We start from the raw sequence: 22,350 nt of genomic DNA on the forward strand, positions 1-22,350 counted from the left end.
TACTTCTGATGTAAAATGTTTATTTCTACAATTTCCAAAAGCTAATCAAACAAAAACATCATTACTTTTACGAGACGTGTTTGTGCATTAATAGCATCATTTCTAATATATGTATATTTTTTACTTACACTTGTATGTTGACTCTGTATTGATGTTGAGATTTTACGTTTTGGTGGACTTTTCTTAGCAGATGTACAATCATCGCAAATTGAATTATGGGGAGTTTCAGGCCCCGAAGTGAACATATTTGTACACTCGCAAACTCCATTAAAAACTTCCCTTGCTCTGCTAAACATTTTGACCGACGAAAAATATGGCCGCGAGATTCCCCAAAGGACATAAGGCGAGGTTAAGTGGACAAGAGTGAGTCTTTCATGACTTTGAAACTCAGCCCAGGAGAGGAATTACATCTAATAAGTGGTGGCAACTTCCTCTAGAGGGATCCTTGAATGACATATGCCCAGCTCTCAATGCAATTCGTGAAAGTGTCAAAACAAAGCTAATGAGAAGTTCATATTGAAATACCGTGTATAAATTCTAATGAATACAGATATGACATGGAAACAAACGAACACTCTTGTCTTTTCTGGTACTGATTTCTGCAGAGAGCATTTTGAAGGTTTTACTTGCAATAAAATCATTTTTTTTACTCAGCTTAGCTGACTTCACAGACTTTAAAGGGATACTTCAGGATTTTGGTAATGAATCCCTTTATCTACTTTCCCAGAGTCAGATGAAATCGTGGATGCCATTTTTGTCTCTGAGTGCAGTTTGAAGGAAGTTGCTAACTAGCGTTAGCGCAATGACTGGAAGCCTATGCGTATCTGCTAGCTTGTGCTAATGCTAGTTAGCATTGGATGGCAAAATTACCTCTAACTTCCTTCATACTAGACACAGAGACATAAACATGCTATCCATGAGTTCATCTGACTCTGGAGAAGTAGATAAATGGCCTCATTGGCAAAATCCCGAAGTATCCATTTAAGTTTCTCTGGAGAAGAGCAGGTGCTGCTAAATTTATAAAATGTAAAATGCAATATAAACAACAGCATAATAGCGATAAGCCAACCTAATTAAGCTTTCATTTATTTGGATGAAAGTTAATTGTGTTTTCTCTATGTGCCTAATAAGAATTACCTGAACTGTCAAGCATGCAACCTTCTTCTGACAGCCCGAAATCGATACATACTTGCCCATGAAACTGCAAACAAACTACTGTTTACTTTACGCTGTAGCGTCTCTCACTCAGAAAGGTCAATAGACTCTCGCTGTTACTGATAGGATGAGAGAGCTGGCCCCTGTCCTTTCCACCGCAGATAGATCGAGTGGGGACATCTTTAAGTACTGTACTCTCTCTTTACTCTCGCCCGTCTCTCTCTATCACTCTCTCTCTCTCTCTCTGTGCCTCTTTCTATCTCAATTAACCTGTTAGTGTGTGTGTGTGTGTGTGTGTGTTTGTGTGTGAGTGAGTGTGGATGTGTTTGGATGTGTGTGATAGAGTGTGTTTGCACTGCACCCACCCCATCATATGGTTCACCTACAGTATCCTTCCTCAAAGAGACATGTCCAAACACAGCTCTATCAGGGAACGGGCGGCTCCCCTTTGAAGGCCTAGAGAATGTGCCTGGTGCAAAGCAAACTGCCCGCCAGCACAGCCCTCTCAGGGGTTTGTGTACAAAACACCACAGCTGAGTCACTGTGGGGAAAGTGGTAACAGCGAAAGCCATCGAACTGTGAGGAGAATGAAGGCTAAGGATTCATCTCTTCAGCTCTGTGTATAGCACAGTAGGTTGGTGGCATCTTATTCGGGGAGGACGGGCATGTGGTAATGGCTGGAGCGGGATAGGTGGACAGGTATCAACAACATCAAACACATTGTTTCCAGGTGTTTGATGCCATTCCATGCGCTCCGTTCCAGCCATTATTATGAGCCGTCCTCCCCTCAGCAGCCTCCACTGGTGTATGACTGCACCCGGGAACTAGATGTACTAATATAACCTAGCCATCTGAAAAACCATGTTCATTAGACACAACACAGGAGAAAACTCTCTCAACTTGTGCAAATGTTCTGCTGCAAAACGTTTGTTACGGTGTGCACTTAGGAACACAGGCAAGGATCTCATCTCTGCCTGGCATGGTTCATAGGGCAGGGTCATAGAAAAATCAATGATTATAGGTTTAACATTTGGCATGCTATGTAATGATATACTTCTAACCTCAACAAACTTTATTTCTCTCCTGTAATTAAAGCTATGGGTTTGTCGACTTAGAACACTATATTCCCATTAGATAATGTTCAGTTGTAGCCATTTCTATAAGTTAATTTAGCAACCACTTTTATCCAAAGCGACTTAAATAACTTACAGTGTATTTAATATGTGTGGGCCATGGGGGAATCCAACCCACAAGCCTGGTGTTGCCACCAACATGCTCTAACTAACCCCAAAGCCCTGGAACCATATCAGAGGCATTTCTAACCTATTGTATATAACTACATTTAAAGGCATCTCCAAACCTGTCTGGAACGATTCCCCCTCCTCAGTCCAATAGTCATAGAAGGCATATCCAGGTCACCCCTTCACATGTACATTTTTTTGCTATCTGGCAATCTGTACAGAATCTCTGTTCCTCTGTGCTCTCTTGTAATCTCAGCTCAGACTGTAAATATGTATTTACTCTGTTGTGTATCAGGGAGGCAGCTCTCGTCTCCCCAGAGTGGAGCAGTTCTAACTGGTCCTTTATCTGGCCTGCTGTCTGGATGGCTGGGTCCTCAGCTACCACAGGGGGAGATAGATTTATCTGGAGAGGAACTTGTTCGGAGAGAGATTGGGGTTGACGGGTTGGGATAGAAAGCAAGAGAGAGAAGGGAGAGAGAGAGAGAGAGAGAGAGGAGAGGGGTGGAGGGGGAAAGCGAGAACAAGGAGTATGACACACAGAGAGAGAGGAAAGAGAGAGATGTAGAAATAAAAAGTCGGAGGCAGATAGAAAGAGAAACACAGGGCTATCAGATGTGGAAAAAGAGAGAGAGAAAGAGAGACGAAGAGAGAGAGAAAAAAGAGAGGTGCAACTGAGTGTGTGCTGGTGTGGCTGTAGGCAGATGAAGATGAAGACCTGGGACCAACTACATACACTATAGCTCCCATCTACTCCCATCTATTTTAAGATCTAATCAAAGCCCAATCTATTTATATTGATAGAAACTGTAGCATGACATGAAATCTCATTTAGTAACTCATTACCATAAACCATCATGTAGCTAGATAAGGCTATATGAAATGTTTGTGTGTTTTCCTGTGTACGAGTGTATTAAAGAGAGAGTGAGTGGGGGAGGGGAAGAACAGGAAGAGGTGAGAGAGAGAGAGAGAGAGAGAGAGAGAGCGAGAGAAAGTGAAAAGAGAGAGATAAATGTGGGTAACGGAGAGAGGGAAAAGAGAGAGGGATGAGTGTTGCAGGGATGTAGGGAGAAAATTAGAAAGAGAGAGGAACCCTCTCAACATGATTTGTGTTTGCACTGCATACTAAAATCATACTTTGACATGTGGGCGCCTCAGTGATATCTAAAATCAATATTTTCATAAATGATCTAATATATCTGACCAAGGAGAATTCCTGGCTGAAATTGATAAAACTATGATTGGACATAAGTAGATAGGTAGAACAGTAGAGCTCACATAATTCATACTGCGGCGTTATATGCAAGGGCATATAAATCTGCAGCAAATTGGCAGGTAGCCTAGTGGTTAAGAGCATCGGGCCAGTAACCGGAAGGTTGGTGGTTCAAATCCTGAGCTGTCTAGGTAAAAATCTGAACAAATCACTTAACCTCAATTGCTCTTGTAAGTTGCTCTGCTAAATGACTTAAATGTACATCAAATGTAGAATGCATGAGGGATTCATCTCAAAGGCTCTGGAGAAGGTTTTTATCCAGTGAGATGGATTGGGATTGATAGATTGCTCATCAACAGAAGGTTAAAGATGTATGATCTTATAAGATATTTCTGTTCACTGGATTGCATGTAGTGCACCACTTACGTAGCGCATGCACATGGTTAAGGACACACACACACACACACAGTAGAGTAACGTGAGCTTGTGTTCAGGCAGAGGCTCTTAGAGGACAACAACACTCTGAACTAAACAAGCTCTTCACTCCATGAGAGTAAATATGATCTCCGGGTTTTGTCTCTGTGTAGCAACGCTTCATAATTGTTGAGGTGCTGCACTTTCAGGGCTGCCGTCTCTGTATGGGGCTCTGTATTAATGTGTGTGTGTGTGTGTGTGTGTACCTGCATGGTGCTCTGTGCTAGTACTGCCAACGTCAAGGTGTTGTGACAGTCAACTCCCTGCTGTGGAAGACCACTCTGTATTTCACTTCAATTCAATGGGCTGTATTGGCATGGGAAACATATGTTTACATTGCCAAAGCAATTTCTCTCAATTTAACAGAGCAACGCTTAGCTTTCTATCTCCCAGGCCGCCGCAAATAACAACAACAATGTTTCCACTCCTCGTCATCTTGTTTTCCCTCGAAAGACGCCAGTACCCCTCATCCTTTCTCCTCGGAAGAAGGAGAAAAAAGGAAGACAATGTCAATAGCAGAATATTGGATTGGAGTGAAGACCAAGACAGAACTTGTTTAGCGATGTGTCATTGGCGTTAGAGAAGAGGAGAGTTCCTGGAGGAGGGAAATTCAATAGAGCCGTAAATATCACAGGAGCATCAGGGTCAAATCATCTCTGGACTGTTGGTCTGCTGCAAATGAAGAGATATTGAAGGAGCCCAGGACCACAACCGGAGAAGATACAATCAGTACATGCATCATATAAAGTGGATATCAGTACAATTCTAACAGCAGAGATGGCAACAGTGATAGCAACAATAGAAATTAGCTGTATATTTACAGTGGTAAAGTAGGATACTATAGCCTAAATTATGATACGTCAGTAGTACATACTGTATTGATCAGTACAATTCTACCATTGAGGAGATTTCAGCAGTAGATTTCTTGTATGGAGGAGATATCAGAAGTACTATATCGGAGCAGTACTACTGACATCCCATAATTTAGGCTATGTATCCTACTATACTACTATAAATATACAGCTCAAGACATGAACAGTACATTATTAGAGTTTTCACAAATATGACTTAGCAGTAGATTTACAGTAGTGTTGTAGTGTAGCATAACTTGGGCCAAGGGATATCAGTACTGTATGCCATGTTGAGGAGATATCAGCAGTACCTGAAAATCAACAGCAGATCGTGTCGTGACAGTGTATTCCCAAAGAGCTATAAGCAGTAGATTGATAGTGTTTCCCCAGAGAGATCTGATAATGTTATATTTTACCTGAGGGGAAAAGACCTGAAATGTGCAGTCCTATCAGCAGTAGATATAGTTAGGTAGTGTTGCTGATAGGATGTCTCCCTTAAAGCTGCAACGTGTAACTTTATTTTTTATTTTTGTATTTCACCTTTATTTTTTCCGGGTAGGCTAGTTAAGAACATGTTCTCATTTACAACTGCGACCTGGCCAAGATAAAGCAAAGCAGTTCGACACATGGAATAAACAAACATACAGTCAATAATACAGTAGAACAAGTCTATATACAGTGTGTGCAAATGAGGTAAGATAAGGGAGGTAAGGCAATAAATAGGCCATGGTGGCGAAGTAATTACAATATACCAATTAAACACTGGAGTGATAGATGTGCAGAAAATGAATGTGCAAGTAGAGATACTGGGGTGCAAAGGAGAAAGATAAATAAATAAATACAGTATGGGGATGAGGTAGTTGGATGGGCTATTTACAGATGGGCTATGTACAGGTGCAGCGATCTGTGAGCTGCTCTGATAGCTGGTGCTTAAAGCTAGTGAGGGAGATATGTGTCTCCAGCTTCAGTGATTTTCAAATCAAATCAAATCAAATTGTATTTGTCACATACACATGGTTAGCGGATGTTAATGCGAGTGTAGCGAAATGCTTGTGCTTCTAGTTCCGACAATGCAGTAATAACGAACAAGTAATCTAACTAACAATTCCAAAAAACTACTGTCTTATACACAGTGTAAGGGGATAAAGAATATGTACATAAGGATATATGAATGAGTGATGGTACAGAGCAGCATAGGCAAGATACAGTAGATGATATTGAGTACAATATAACATATGAGATGAGTATGTAAACAAAGTGGCATAGTTAAAGTGGCTAGTGATACATGTATTACATAAGGATGCAGTCGATGATATAGAGTACAGTATATACGTATGCATATGAGATGAATAATGTAGGGTAAGTAACATTATATAAGGTAGCATTGTTTAAAGTGGCTAGTGATATATTTACATCATTTCCCATCAATTCCCATTATTAAAGTGGCTGGAGTTGAGTCAGTGTCATTGACAGTGTGTTGGCAGCAGCCACTCAATGTTAGTGGTGGCTGTTTAACAGTCTGATGGCCTTGAGATAGAAGCTGTTTTTCAGTCTCTCGGTCCCAGCTTTGATGCACCTGTACTGACCTCGCCTTCTGGATGACAGCGGGGTGAACAGGCAGTGGCTCGGGTGGTTGATGTCCTTGATGATCTTTATGGCCTTCCTGTAGCATCGGGTGGTGTAGGTGTCCTGGAGGGCAGGTAGTTTGCCCCCGGTGATGCGTTGTGCAGACCTCACTACCCTCTGGAGAGCCTTACGGTTGAGGGCGGTGCAGTTGCCATACCAGGCGGTGATACAGCCCGCCAGGATGCTCTCGATTGTGCATCTGTAGAAGTTTGTGAGTGCTTTTGGTGACAAGCCGAATTTCTTCAGCCTCCTGAGGTTGAAGAGGCGCTGCTGCGCCTTCTTCACGATGCTGTCTGTGTGAGTGGACCAATTCAGTTTGTCTGTGATGTGTATGCCGAGGAACTTAAAACTTGCTACCCTCTCCACTACTGTTCCATCGATGTGGATAGGGGGTGTTCCCTCTGCTGTTTCCTGAAGTCCACAATCATCTCCTTAGTTTTGTTGACGTTGAGTGTGAGGTTATTTTCCTGACACCACACTCCGAGGGCCCTCACCTCCTCCCTGTAGGCCGTCTCGTCGTTGTTGGTAATCAAGCCTACCACTGTTGTGTCGTCCGCAAACTTGATGATTGAGTTGGAGGCGTGCGTGGCCACGCAGTCGTGGGTGAACAGGGAGTACAGGAGAGGGCCCAGAACGCACCCTTGTGGGGCCCCAGTGTTGAGGATCAGCGGGGAGGAGATGTTGTTGCCTACCCTCACCACCTGGGGGCGGCCCGTCAGGAAGTCCAGTACCCAGTTGCACAGGGCGGGGTCGAGACCCAGGGTCTCGAGCTTGATGACGAGCTTGAAGGGTACTATGGTGTTGAATGCCGAGCTGTAGTCGATGAACAGCATTCTCACATAGGTATTCCTCTTGTCCAGATGGGTTAGGGCAGTGTGCAGTGTGGTTGAGATTGCATCGTCTGTGGACCTATTTGGGCGGTAAGCAAATTGGAGTGGGTCTAGGGTGTCAGGTAGGGTGGAGGTGATATGGTCCTTGACTAGTCTCTCAAAGCACTTCATGATGACGGATGTGAGTGCTACGGGGCGGTAGTCGTTTAGCTCAGTTACCTTAGCTTTCTTGGGAACAGGAACAATGGTGGCCCTCTTGAAGCATGTGGGAACAGCAGACTGGTATAGGGATTGATTGAATATGTCCGTAAACACACCGGCCAGCTGGTCTGCGCATGCTCTGAGGGCGCGGCTGGGGATGCCGTCTGGGCCTGCAGCCTTGCGAGGGTTAACACGTTTAAATGTCTTACTCACCTCGGCTGCAGTGAAGGAGAGACCGCATGTTTTCGTTGCAGGCCGTGTCAGTGGCACTGTATTGTCCTCAAAGCAGGCAAAAAAGTGATTTAGTCTGCCTGGGAGCAAGACATCCTGGTCCGTGACTGGGCTGGATTTCTTCCTGTAGTCCGTGATTGACTGTAGACCCTGCCACATGCCTCATGTGTCTGAGCCGTTGAATTGAGATTCTACTTTGTCTCTGTACTGGCGCTTAGCTTGTTTGATAGCCTTGCGGAGGGAATAGCTGCACTGTTTGTATTCGGTCATGTTACCAGACACCTTGCCCTGATTAAAAGCAGTGGTTCGCGCTTTCAGTTTCACACGAATGCTGCCATCAATCCACGGTTTCTGGTTAGGGAATGTTTTAATCGTTGCTATGGGAACGACATCTTCAACGCATGTTCTAATGCGTTTTTGCAGTTCGTTCCAGTCATTGGCAACAGAGAACTGGAAGGAAAGGCGGCCAAAGGAGGAATTGGCTTTGGACGTGACCAGTGAGATATACCTGCTGGAGCGAGTGCTACGGGTGGGTGCTGCTATGGTGACCAGTGAGCTGAGATAAGGCGGGGCTTTACCTAGCAAAGACTTGTAGATGACCTGGAGCCAGTGGGTTTGGCGACGAGTATGAAACGAGAGCATACAGGTCGCTGTGGTGGGTAGTATATGGGGCTTTAGTGACAAAACGGATGGCACTGTGATAGACTGCATCCAATTTGTTGAGTAGAGTGTTGGAGGCTATTTTCTAAATGCATCGTCGAAGTCGAGGATCGGTAGGATGGTCAGTTTTACGAGGGTATGTTTGGCAGCATGAGTGAAGGATGCTTTGTTGCGAAATAGGAAGCAGCCACTGCGCCACCCGGGAGGCCGCAGATTGGAGATGCTTAATGTGAGTCTGGAAGGAGAGTTTAGAGTCTAACCAGACACCTAGGCATTTGTAGTTGTCCACATATTCTAGGTCAGAACCGTCCAGAGTAGTGATGCTGGATGGGCGGGCAGGTGCGGGCAGCGATCGGTTGAAGAGCATGCATTTAGTTTTACTTGCATTTAAGAGCAGTTGGAGGCCACGGAAGGAGAGTCGAATGGCATTGAAGCTCGGCTGGAGGTTAGTTAACACAGTGTCCAAAGAAGGGCCAGAAGTATACAGAATGGTGTCGTCTGCGTAGAGGTGGATCAGAGAATCACCAGCAGCAAGAGCGACATCATTGATGTATACAGAGAAGAGAGACCTGACCAAATTAATATAGAAATATATATGTTATAGATCTGTCATTCTCATAGAAAGCAAGTCTAAGATGTGGTAGATCTGTTCTATGTTTGCTATTTCTATGCTTCCCGCTTATGTTTTGTTTTTGCATCTTTGACTTTCGGTTTCTCAAACAGCTGAAAATACAATATTTGGGGTTATGGAAAAGATATTTCACTGCGGTTTAGATGGTACAATGACTCTCTACACTCTACTTGTTTGTTTTGTCACGTAAACTGAATGATTGAATTTTAGCAACCAGGAAATGGTGGAGCGATTTTTGCATAGTGTACAGTATCTTTAAGAGTGATGGAAGTGGGGTAACGGGCTCCAAACAAAGCTCAGGAGGTTCCTAGTCAGTGAAACACACACACACACACACACACACAATTTCCCCTCACATCGAGAGTCAATGTAATTTAATCCTTCAGAAGTATCGTGCGTCTGGTTTGCAGATTAGAGATTTAAGTTGATAAGGGAGGGACCAGGAAAGACAAGGAAAGACCAACATAGCACCGCATGTTGACTCGGCCATGTATACGCCTATAGTCCTTCTAATGCGAAAATAGCTCGGCCGTACTTAGCTCGCCGACGAGAGTCGACTTATGGCATATCATAAAAGGACCAAGGGTATGCGACAGGGGGTTGCAGGTGCACGCTGAGACAATTATGTGGAAATTGCATATACATTTATTCATTTCACAGATGCTCGTATCTCCAATGACCCAGAAGTCAAGGTGAGGTTAGTTCATAGTCAATGTCATATGTTAGGCCATATGGCCATATGCCATATGACTGTACATGAAAAGCCCTTGAGAATGTTTACATAATAAATGAGCAGCGGAGCAAAGTGTTGTGTTGACCATTTCTCCAAGCCAATGAGAGAGTAGTAAGACAGAGTAGTGACAAAATAGTGTTGGTGTCACGACTTCCACCGAAGGTGGCTCCTCTCCCTGTTCGAGCGGCGCTCGGCGGTCGTCGTCACCGGTCTACTAGCTGCCACCAATTCCTTTTTCTTTTATGTTGGTTTTGTCTTGATTGTTTTCACCTGTAGCTTATTTGTTGGTAATTCGGGGCTATTTAAACTTCCAGGGCCCGCCTGCTTTTGTGCGGGCTTATTCCTCTCTGTCAGTGGTAGATTTTTGTTTTGCTTATACGTATTTTTGCTGTTCGTTATTTTCCCTTGTTTTGGGGGACTTAAACTGTTTATTGGTTAGACCCAGCTGAATAAATACATCTACATTGGAAGCTTTGCTCTCTGCGCCTGACTCCACACCCACCACTCCTAGCTTTCGTGACAATTGGTGACTTGTATAGGGGACTCAATGAAAGTGTACTGTGGAAAAACACATCCCACAGCCATTTGAATTGCCGTAAATGGAGGTATTCTGTGAGGATTGGTGGTCTAGGACCGTTTATTCTATTCCCATGTTGCCTCTTTCTCCCTCTCATCTATCTTCTCCCAACTCTTATTAGTAATTCAAAGTAAAAAAATCTATCTGGGACATCACAAAATGCCTTTAGTACAAAGTAATCTGCTACCCTATCAGTGATGTATTATCCCACTGACCGCAAAATAAAAGTTCCCTAAAATATTTTCATTCGCGCTGAGGTGCCTTTAAAAATAATTTGTTTACTCTAAAACGAGATTTAAAGGGCAAGGTTTTATCAAGATTACTTCACCTAAATTATGTCTGCACTATCTAGGAAGTGAAATGTTCGTGCTATTAGAGTTTCCCACAGTATCACCCGATAAGAATCTCAAATGAAATCTATAGCGAATTGCTCCATTTCCGGGAGACAAGATTAGTGTTGTTTGCTTTCCACAGCATGAAATCTCCCCGGTACGAAATACTGATGCAATTACACTGCTGCCAACCCCAACATGCATACATACATTCACCCACGTATAGAACATTTCTTGACTCCCAAAAGATACGTGCTTTCTTTCTCAGACTCATTAATTCTCCAACCAGACCCTTCCCTCTATAAATCTATTTTTAATCTTCTTCGCTTATTTTCCATTGATCGGTTTTGTCGCTAATCACAAGAAACATGTGGGCGTAGCATGGGGACTATTTTTTGCACCCGAAGGAGACAAATTCATAGAATTGATTTTGTGGAGCTAGCGTTGGACATTTATCTTTAAAAACGACCATCTTACAACTTAGTGGGACTTTTGCCCTGGGCCAGCTCTTTCTACGTGAATAGCGCATGGCCCTTACAGGTAAAGGATGTATACACAGTATCTTAGCTTGGATTGAACCGCCATAAAGCTAAAACAGGAAATACCCACATGAAATCATACCACCTTAGAGGGGTTAGATTTGTTTTTATAAGCCTATAACTGTTTTATATCTGTCTTCTCGACTCACTGTGACAGCCATTTTTAAAACAATGTTTATAGATAACGGGGGGTTAAACGGGAGAAGCTTCTGGAATGATGGGAATTAAATGTGAATATCCACATTAAACCGTACCACCTATTAGGGGTTGCATTTGTTTTTATAGCTCTTTCAACCTAGTCCTCTTTGTCTCCGTCTTTATGACTCACTGTGGCAGCTCTTTTGCAAACCTGTTTATAGGTAATGGAGGTTCATGGAGAAGAAGTTTCTGGATAGATGGAGGGACCACCCAGAATGACCTAGACTGCCAATGGGGGGGTTATGACAGCTTCTTCCTGACCTCATGGACCAGTTGTCCCCTTCTCCAAGGTGACAGGTACGTCAACGTTATCCGCTATTGACCCCCCCCCCCCCCGTGCCACTATCCTGGTGAATCACTCACCCTCATGGACTGGTTAACTGACGGAAAGGTCAACCGGTGTCTGCAAGTGGGTGAGTGCCACTGGAAGGAAAGCTTCACCGCGGCCCCCTGAAAGGCTGGAGTCATCTGATACTTCCACAGCTGCGGCGGCTACTGTAATAAAACAGTTCATCTCCTAGGTAGGCAACTGAAGAAAAAGAGCCCGAAATCAGCGGGTGTGTTTCCTTCACTCACTCAAACCGGTGAGTGGTGAGCCAGATTTTCCTTGACACTGAACAGAGATTCAGCCTTCTCCGCCTTCAAAAGAAGGGAGTTCGGGTCTGTTCTGAAGTCAATTCAGACCAGGCGATGAGTATTTATGAGTGAAAACAATGTTTGTGAGATGAAAGGTTTGGGGGAGGACCCTGTGCTGCAGAATTTCTCTTCAGATTGAGAGATAGATAAAACAGAGGGGGAGAGCTTTGGCTAAAGTACATAGACCACCCGCCAACCCCCCGGGCATTGGAGCCTAATATGTCTCTTCAAAGAGCAGGGGAACACGACACAGTGAATTTATTGAGACATGAGAAAAATGGAGAATAGACCTAAAAAAAGGGGCGAACATGTCCGCCAGAGTGCTGTTACAGCATGTGAACTGTGAATGTTATTGTGTTTGAATAAAGTTGCATTCTTACGGACATAATCTCCTCAAATCCATCATCTACCGACAAGACACATGGAGGGTGAGACTGAAGGACAGCTGGCTATACTCTGTGTGTGTGTGTGTGTGTGTGCGTGCGTGCGTGCGCATGCATGTGCGCGTGTGAGAAGTTGTGCCTGCGTCTGTGCCCATATGCAACTTTGCAACACATATTTGTGTGTCCGAGAGTGAATGTGGATGTGGCAAGGGAATTTAAAGAGAGAGAAAATAGGCTGTATATGAGGGAGGATGGGACCATTGCTAGCACACACATAAAATACTTTACAGCACAGCAGGGCAACAAAGAGGCAGTAAAGCACCCTGCTTCCCATTACTAACATAGCGGCACTACCCATGTGTCCATGACCACAGCTATAATCTCTCATATCCCCCGCAGCTATAGTCTGTGTCCCAAATGATACCCTTTTCCATACATAGTGCACTACTTTTGACCAGAGCCCTATGGGGAATAGGGAATAGTGCTATTTGGGATGCAGTAAAAGTCTGCCACCAAGGCCTATTCTGCTTGCATGGCTTTTTTCATGACTGATTCTTGCCGCGGGTCGTCATAGTAAAGCTGCCTGACAGGTCATCATAGTAAAGCTGCCTAACGGATCATCATAGTAAAGCTGCCTGATAGGTCATTATAGTAAAGCTGCCTAACGGGTCATCATAGTAAAGCTGCCTGATCGGTCATTATAGTAAAGCTGCCTAACAGGTCATCATAGTAAAGCTGTCTGACAGGTCATCGTAGTAAAGCTGCCTGATCGGTCATCATAGTAAAGCTGCCTAACAGGTCATCATAGTGAAGCTGCCTGACAAGTCATCATAGTAAAGCTGCCTGACAAGTCATCATAGTACAGCTGCCTGACAAGTCATCATAGTAAAGCTGCCTGACAAGTCATCATAGTAAAGCTGCCTGACAAGTCATCATAGTAAAGCTGAGTTGAGAGGGGAGAGGGAAAGAAGATACAGGCATTTGGTAGGGGTGCTTTGTGGCTCATAGAAACTGATCCAGGTAGAAATAGCTGATCTGTAATCAGTTTTGAGGAAAGAAACACTCATCAGCAATGCTAGGTGATAACGAGTAGCTCTTTAGCCTTTCGTTATGGTGTGTGTGTGTGTGACTTTCAGTAGTACAACTTTGAGAATCACCAGAAAGTGTTAGAGAGAGCAGGATGCAGAAGTTTGGCTTGTGTACGAGACAGTGACCTGTGAAAAACCACTAGAGGACATCGCCACTGACCTCTATTCATCTGCGGATCAGTATACACACTACACACACACTGAAACTCTAGCGAACACACACACACTTTGTAGGTCAAATAGACAAACACTGGTACTACTCACAGACACACGCACACACTCACACACACAATTGTTTTACTGTATTTGCTGGGAAAAAGCTATTCATTCCCATTCAAAATGATATTTTCCCTAACCCCTAACCCTAAGCCTTAACCTAACCTAACCCAAACCTAACCTTAACCCTATGCTTAACCCTAAACCTAACCTTGACCCCAAACCCCTAACCCTAATTGTTACCCTAAACCTAACCCTTAAACCTAAAATGTTGAATTTTCCTTGTTTTACTATCCTTGTGAGGACTTCTGGATCCCACAAGGATAATAAAACTAAACACACACACACACACACTGTCTTGTACTAGACTGTCCCATTCAAAATCCTATTTTCCCTAACCCTTAAACCTAACCCTTACTCTAAACCTTACCCTAACCTTAACCCTAACCTTAATCCCAAACCTAAACCTAGCTCCTAACACTAAAACTAACCCTACCTCCTAACCATAAACCTAAACCTAATTCTAACCCTAACCTTAAAGCATTGACTATGTGGGGACAAAAAAAATATCACCAGTTGATAAAATGTTTGTTTGTTTACCATTCTTGTGGGGACTTCTGGTCTAGTTAAAAACGTCCACTGGAGAGAGAGATATAGACACACACACACACACACACACACTAAAGAGAGAGAGAGAGAGATACACACACACACACACACACACACACATGCACTAAAGAGAGATGACAATGTGCACTGAGAGAAATCTAGAGAAAAAAACAGTGCTCTGTGATATCATCAACTGATGAATGTTCTAATTTCCTGGTTGTTTTCCACCTCTAAATGTCAGGATGGAACAGGCATGAAATCAATGTTTTCATATCCGTTCATTGGGGGTCAAGATTTTCTTGAGCTATTTTGTATACAGGAAGCATCTACCTGTGAGGGGAGTCTATTAGTACCCAGACTGTAGGTCAGATCTTACCACGCAACATATGACCCAGATCTGGTCCGAAACTGAAGGGTTGGGCCTTTGCTTATGGGCCGGCCCTTTATTGAGCTATGTGGTCCCCTAGTTGCTGGTCCTCTAAATGAGGGATACATCCACCTTGCCTGGAAGATGGTATGGCAACCAGGCCCACTTCTGGAACGTAATTCCAAGTGGTATGTGACAAGTGTTTGGGCCATAATCATTTAGCAGTCCAGGGTATGTGCCCCAAACAATTCTGCAACAACTAAAAAAGGTCAAATGGTAAAAGGTATGTATATATGAAACTGTTGAAATGTGTCAATGCAGGTTTGAATGAATCGAGGCCCTAGCAAGAAGTATAAATGCAATCCCTTACTATCCTTTTAAAATCTCAGTGTGAATGACCAATGCATATCCTTAGAGACGGTGCATCCAGATCCCTTGAATTCGTTTCCGTAATCACTCGTTTAGCTCCTGACAAAAAAAGAGGGCCTGTTAGAATAGAATGGGTCTTGTGGGACGTCGTTCAGACTCATTCTAAAGTGGCACAACCCCCACCATTGTTTTCCAGGGCGACTTACTGCCAATAAACAAGTGTAATTGATGCCCACCTATTCTGTGGCAAAGAAGATTATCGGCTGTGTAATTGTCTCATTGTATTGGAACATGGATCTCAGAGGGAGAGTTGGGCTGAATAGATTGGAGGAGCGTTCAAGATCATTTGAAAGCAGAGCAACTGCAACAGCATCTTAAGTTGAGCAATACATGCAAACATCACTTGGTTTCATGGAATCATCCATCATCCACTGAAGTTTAAAGTGGAACTGACAGCGTTTTAACTTTTTATGGCTGGGGGCAGTATTGAGTAGCTTGGATGAATAAGGTGCCCAGAGTAAACTGCCTGCTACTCAGGCCCAGTTGCTACTATATGCATATTATATAAAACACTCTGAAGTTTCTAAAACAGTTTGAATGATGTCTGTGAGTATAACAGAACTCATATGACAGGCAAAAACCTGAGAAAACAAATCCAACCAGGAGGTGGGAAATATGAGGTTTGTAGTTTTTCAAATCGTTGCCTATGGAAGATAGTGTTTATGGGGTCATATTGCACTTCCTAAGGTTTCCACTAGATGTCAACAGTCTTTAGAACCTTTTTGGATGCTTCTACTGTGAAGGAGGGGAAATGAGAGCTGAATGAGTCAGGGCTCTGCCAGAGTGCCATGAGCTGATCACGCGCTCTCGTGAGAGTTAGCTTCGTTCCATTGCATTTCTACAGACAAAGCAATTCTCCGGTTGGAACATTATTGAAGATTTATGATAAAAACATCCTAAAGATTGATTCTATACTTCGTTTGACATGTTTCTACGAACTGTAAAATTACTTTTCGTCTGAACTTTCGCCTGAACTTGCCCGCGCCTCGTGAGTTTGGCTTGTGTACTAAACGCGCGAACAAAAAGAAGGTATTTGGACATAAATGATGGACTTTATTGAACAAATCAAACATTTATTGTGGAACTGGGATTCCTGGGAGTGCATTCTGATGAAGATCATCAAAGGTAAGTGAATATTTATAATGACTCCACAACATGGCTGATATCTGTATGGCTTGTTTTGTTGTCTGAGCGCTGTACTCAGATTATTACATGGTGTGTTTTTTCGGTAAAGCTTATTTGAAATCTGACACAGCGGTTGCATTAACTTCTTGGCGCACCCATCCCTTTAGCGGGATAATTTTCATCAACATCTACGGAATTGCAGAGCGCCAAATTCTAATTAAATTACTAAAAACATTTTAGTGCAATATAGCAAAACACAGTTTAGCTTGTTGTTAATCCACCTGGCGTGTCAGATTTCAATAAAGCTTTTCGGCGAAAGCATACCAAGCGTTTATGTAAGGGCATCTCTCTCAGTAGACAAAATATTACAAACAGCTAGCAGCCAAGTAGATAGGTCACAAAAGTCAGAAAAGCAATAAATGAAATCGCTTACCTTTGATGATCTTTGGATGTTTGCACTCACGAGACTCCCAGTTACACAATAAATGTTTATTTTGTTTCATAAAGATTATTTTTAAATGCAAAATACCTCCATTTGGTTGGTGCGTTATGTTCAGAAATCCACAGGCTCTAGCGGTCACGACATCGGAGACGAAAATTCCAAATAGTGTCCGTAATGTTCGTAGAAACATGTCAAACGTTTTTTATAATCAATCCTCAGGTGGTTTTTACAATATATAATCGATAATATATCAACTGGGACTGTACCTTCTTCAATAGGAGAGAGAGAGAAAATGGCTGCTCCAAGCTGTTGCGCATGCAAAACACTGCTTATGCGATGTGATCTTTCTCGCTCATTTTTCCCTGCTTAAGCCAGTACATGTCCAGGCCCGTCTGAAGTTTGCTAGAGAGCATTTGGATGATCCAGAAGAAGATTGGGAGAATGTCATATGGTCAGATGAAACCAAAATATAACTTTTTTTGGTAAAAACTCAACTCGTCGTGTTTGGAGGACAAATCAAATCAAATCAAATCAAATTTATTTATATAGCCCTTCGTACATCAGCTGATATCTCAAAGTGCTGTACAGAAACCCAGCCTAAAACCCCAAATAGCAAGCAATGCAGGTGTAGAAGCACGGTGGCTAGGAAAAACTCCCTAGAAAGGCCAATACCTAGGAAGAAACCTAGAGAGGAACCAGGCTATGTGGGGTGGCCAGTCCTCTTCTGGCTGTGCCGGGTGGAGATTATAACAGAACATGGTCAAGATGTTCAATGTTCATAAATGACCAGCATGGTCGAATAATAATAAGGCAGAACAGTTGAAGAATGCTGAGTTGCAGCCAAAGAACACCATACCTACTGTGAAGCATGGGGGTGGAAACATAATGCTTTGGGGCTGTTTTTCTGCAAAGGCACCAGGACGACTGATCCGTGTAAAGGAAAGAATGAATGGGGCCATGTATCGTGAGATTTTGAGTGAAAACCTCCTTCCATCAGCAAGGGCATTGAAGATGAAACATGGTTGGGTCTGTTAGCATGACAATGATCCCAAACACACCGCCTGGGCAACGAAGGAGTGGCTTCGTAAGAAGCATTTCAAGGTCCTGGAGTGGCCTAGCCAGTCTCCAGATCTCAACCCCATAGAAAATCTTTGGAGGGAGTTGAAAGTCCGTGTTGCCCAGCAACAGCCCCAAAACATCACTGCTCTAGAGGAGATCTGCATGGAGGAATGGGCCAAAATACCATCAACAGTGTATGAAAACCTTGTGAAGACTTACAGAAAACGTTTGACCTCTGTCATTGCCAAGAAAGGGTATATAACAAAGTAGTGAGAAACATTTGTTATTGACCAAATACTTATTTTCCACCATAATTTGCTAATAAATTCATAAAAAATCCCACAATGTGATTTTCTGGATTATTTTTCTCGTTTTGTCTGTCATAGTTGAAGTGTACCTATGATGAAAATTACAGGCCTCTCTCATCTTTTTAAGTGGGAGAACTTGCACAATTGGTGGCTGACTAAATACTTTTTTGCCCCACTGTATGCAATTGGCATTCTGACTGCAGGGATGTCCACCAGAACTGTTGCCAGAGAATTTAATGTTCATTTTCTCTACCATAAGCTTCCCCCAACATTGTTTTAAAGAATTTGGCAGGACATCCACATGGCCTCACAACCCAGCCCTCCACATCCAGCTTCTTCACCTGCGGGATTGTCTGAGACCAGCCACCCGGACAGCTGAATAGACTGAAGAGTATTTCTGTCTGTAATAAAGCCCTTTTGTGGAGAAAAGCTCAGTCTGATTGGCTGAGCCTGGCCTCTCAGTGGATGTGCCTGGCTCCCAAGTGCCCTCCCAGGCCCACCCATACCTGTGCCCCTGCGCAGTCATGTGAAATCCATAGTTTAGGGCCTAATTTATTTCAATTGACTGATTTCCTGATATGAACTGTAACTCAGTAACAGCATTAATTGTTGCACATTGCATTTATATTTTTGTTCAGTATACAGTAGCTATTTATTTAGCAAGGATAAAAATACAGAGCCTAACATTAGCTAGCTAGCTGCTGGGAGGATGTCATGCCATTGGAGGAGTGGGTGAGTGACCGACTTTTCCCCTTCATCTAATTTTTCAGTGGCTACAGCTAGATATTCAGGTGTTATTTGGTTACCTAGCAAGCATAATTGAGTTATGTTGAACTTCAACGACAGTTTCCAGTTAGCATATATTTTGAGATCATAAATTCACTCTGGCTATCTACTCCGATTTCAAAGCACTCTTGTCTGAGTGTGCCAGAGCGCAGAATAACTGACAAATTTACAAAAGCGCAACACACTCTGAATATTACCGGTATCAGTATAGTTATTAAATTGCTGCCAGCAGCAAAGTTAGTCACTAATGCTCTAGATAACATGTAAACAGCCTGACCAGCTCTGCTAGGGCGAGTGAGGTGTTCTCTCATTTTTAGCCAGTTAGCTTCGGTGAATAACTACCATTGTGAGGAACGCTCAGATCAACCCTACTCCTCAGACAGAGAGTCCAGTGTCAATAGTGCAGTGTCCTCTCAGAGCGCTCGGAGAGCGACACACTCAGAATTTACGAACAGACAACCTGACAGCGCCCTGCATTTACAAATGACCCAGAGCGCACTCTGACACACTGTAGGAAATTTACGGATGCACTAACTAAGCTTAGGGATAGCAAGATGGCGCCAGCAGATATAGTCACCTCGCTTCGAGTCCTTAGGAAACTATGCAGTATTTGTCTTTTTTATGTATATATTTTTTTACATTGTTACCCTAGGAAATCTTAAGTCTTATTACATACAGCAGGGAATAACTATTGGATATAAGAGCAACGTCAATTTACCAACATTATGACCAGGAATAAGACTTTCCAGAAGCGGATCCTCTGTTTGGACCACCACCCAGGACAATGGATCTAATCCCAGAAGTCAACCCGAAACAACGGCCCCGCAGAAGGGGTTCGGAGCAGCCTCCTGGTCAGGCTCCGTAGACGTGCACATTACCCACCTCTCCCGAGTATACTACTTGCCAGTGTCCAGTCTCTAGACAACAAGGGAGATGAAATTCAAGCAAAGGTTGCCTTCCAGAGAGACAACAGAGATTGTAACATCCTCTGTTTCACGGAAATATGGCTCTCTCGCAGTGGTGGGCCGTCAGGGCCAGCAAGGCCTTCTCTGCTGGCCTAAACATCATCAGAATAAAAAAAAAATTAAATATATTTTCCCACAAATATGTATTAAATTATTCCCCAGAGTAAGAGTTAAACTCTTCATTTCATAGCTTACCTCTTGGTTGAGATTTGGAGGGCTGGTCTTTATTATGTTAGATCTTTTATCCAATCATATTCAGCCATCATGTGTTGCCAGGGGTCTAAAATCTGCCCTCAGGCCTTCAGAATCAACAGTGCGGGCGCTTGTAGCTTAAAGTGAATGGAAATTAAAATTTAGTGTCAACCTATCAGCTTTAGAGTTAACTATTGTATGCCTGCTGGCTGGCTCCAGTGTTACACAGGAGCCAGCTAGCAGGCGTAGTGCGTGCTCGTCTTTTGATTGGATTACCAATATTGAGAGGCAGGTCCTATTGGCAGGTCTATGCAGAACCTCAGAACTAGGAAACTGAATTTGATAAACAAATTGATTCGCGTACTACTAAGCTGTTTTTTCAACCCACAATGGCGGAAGGAGGAGAAGATATCGATTTGGTCGAGGATATATTTATAACGCCATTCTCAAGATGAACTTTTCAAGAAAAGTTAGACATTGTAAGGAGAGGTCGCCCGACGCCGACGCTAAAAAGCCTGTCACAGGCGGGAAAGGGGTTCGTTCGCCACTTTCAAAGTTCCAACTACGAGCGCTATCAATGGCTCACAGGCTCCGAGAAGCACTGCAAACTGCACTGCTGGGAATGCCTATTACTACAAGTGAGCGAGAGAGGCGCGGGTTCAGTCAAATCTACGATGACACAGCGCGCATCTCAAGTTCACCCAGCGCACGCAGAGGCCCAGCACAAGGAGACCCTCGCACATACTACCAACAACTCCACAGCAATATTCTGGACAACGTTCTTTGCCAGATACGAAACAGATTTCAAGACCACGAAAAATGTATGTTTCTCTCCCTCCTGGACCCCCAGCACTTTCAGACCTACTGGAAAAAAATCCCGCAAACAGCCTTCTACAGCATAACAGAGAGTCACGGAACACTGTTCGACCTATCCAAGCTAAAAACAGAACTGACTGTAATGTATGCTATGACTGATTTTGAAGGGAAACGTCCCTCTGATCTCCTTGATTTCCTTAAGCAGAAAAATCTGAATGAGGACATGGGGCAACTTTACACATTGGCATGTGTGACAGTGACTATCCCTGTGTCCACGGCTTCTGTCGAGCGGTCATTCTCGGCCTTAAAGGGAATCAAAACATATTCCAGAAATGCTACTGGACAGACTCGGCTTTCAGCATTAGCCTCCATGTCGATAGAAAAGGACTTATTGGTGGAACTAAAACGCACAGATAGACTGTACAACAGAGTCATTGAAGTCTTCTTGAGGAAAGAAAGGAGGATGGATTTATTTCGTTAATATTAAATAGCCTATATATTAACAAAATAAAATGGCAAATAGCCTATGTTGCAAATTATTTGTTTTCTTTCTTTTATTTTCAGTTAATAGTTATGTGTCTTTATCATCACGGTGAAACTGCTTTGGGTGCGACGCAACGCCTGGTTATACTGCGTTTCTGTCTAAATGTATAGTGTCCAGAGCCATGGCATCATAATGATGGTAATAAGAGGTGGATTAATTCAGGTGGGACTGTGTAGGACCTCACTGAAGGCCCAGGCCCCAGGCCCACCACTGCTCTCTCGGGATAAGTTGTCGGAATCGGTTCAACCACCGGGCTTCTCCATGCATCATGCCGACAGAGATGAACACCTCTCTGGGAAGAGGAAGGGCGGGGGTGTATGCTTCATGATTAATGACTCAAGGAGCAATAATAACAACATACAGCAACTCAAGTCCTTCTGTTTGCCTGACCTAGAATTCCTTACAATCAAATGCCAGCCATATTACCTCCCAAGAGATTTCTCATTGTTAGATTTTAGCTCATCTCACTCTGGCTAGAATTAGTTGTTGATCTTGTTGTTATTGATGTGCAGAACTGAGGGCGAGAGAGCCTACCTTTTCATGGTTGTTTGATCAATAGGACTGTAAAGTTCCCAAATGTAAAAGGACTCCGGTGGTATTTGCATACTGTATTTGCGGAAATTCATTCAGATGTATTTTTTGGCTTTTTGCGAGTTCAAAGTGAATGATGGCAGGCCTGTGTGGCGAATGGCTTATTTGCATTAAGGCCTTCTATAGCTCTGATTGGCTATTGCGCCGCGGTGGTCTTGGACAAGATAGATGTTTTATTTACTGCAGTGTCTATTAACTGTCCAATCGTATGTCCGCTTTCCCACTCTATATTGCTATAGAAATTTCTCAAATGCCTTACTATACAGCATTCCCAAACATTCTATGAATTTATAAAAACTGAAAAT

Source organism: Oncorhynchus kisutch, linkage group LG7 (assembly GCF_002021735.2).
Source record: "Oncorhynchus kisutch isolate 150728-3 linkage group LG7, Okis_V2, whole genome shotgun sequence".
NCBI lineage: Eukaryota > Metazoa > Chordata > Actinopteri > Salmoniformes > Salmonidae > Oncorhynchus > Oncorhynchus kisutch.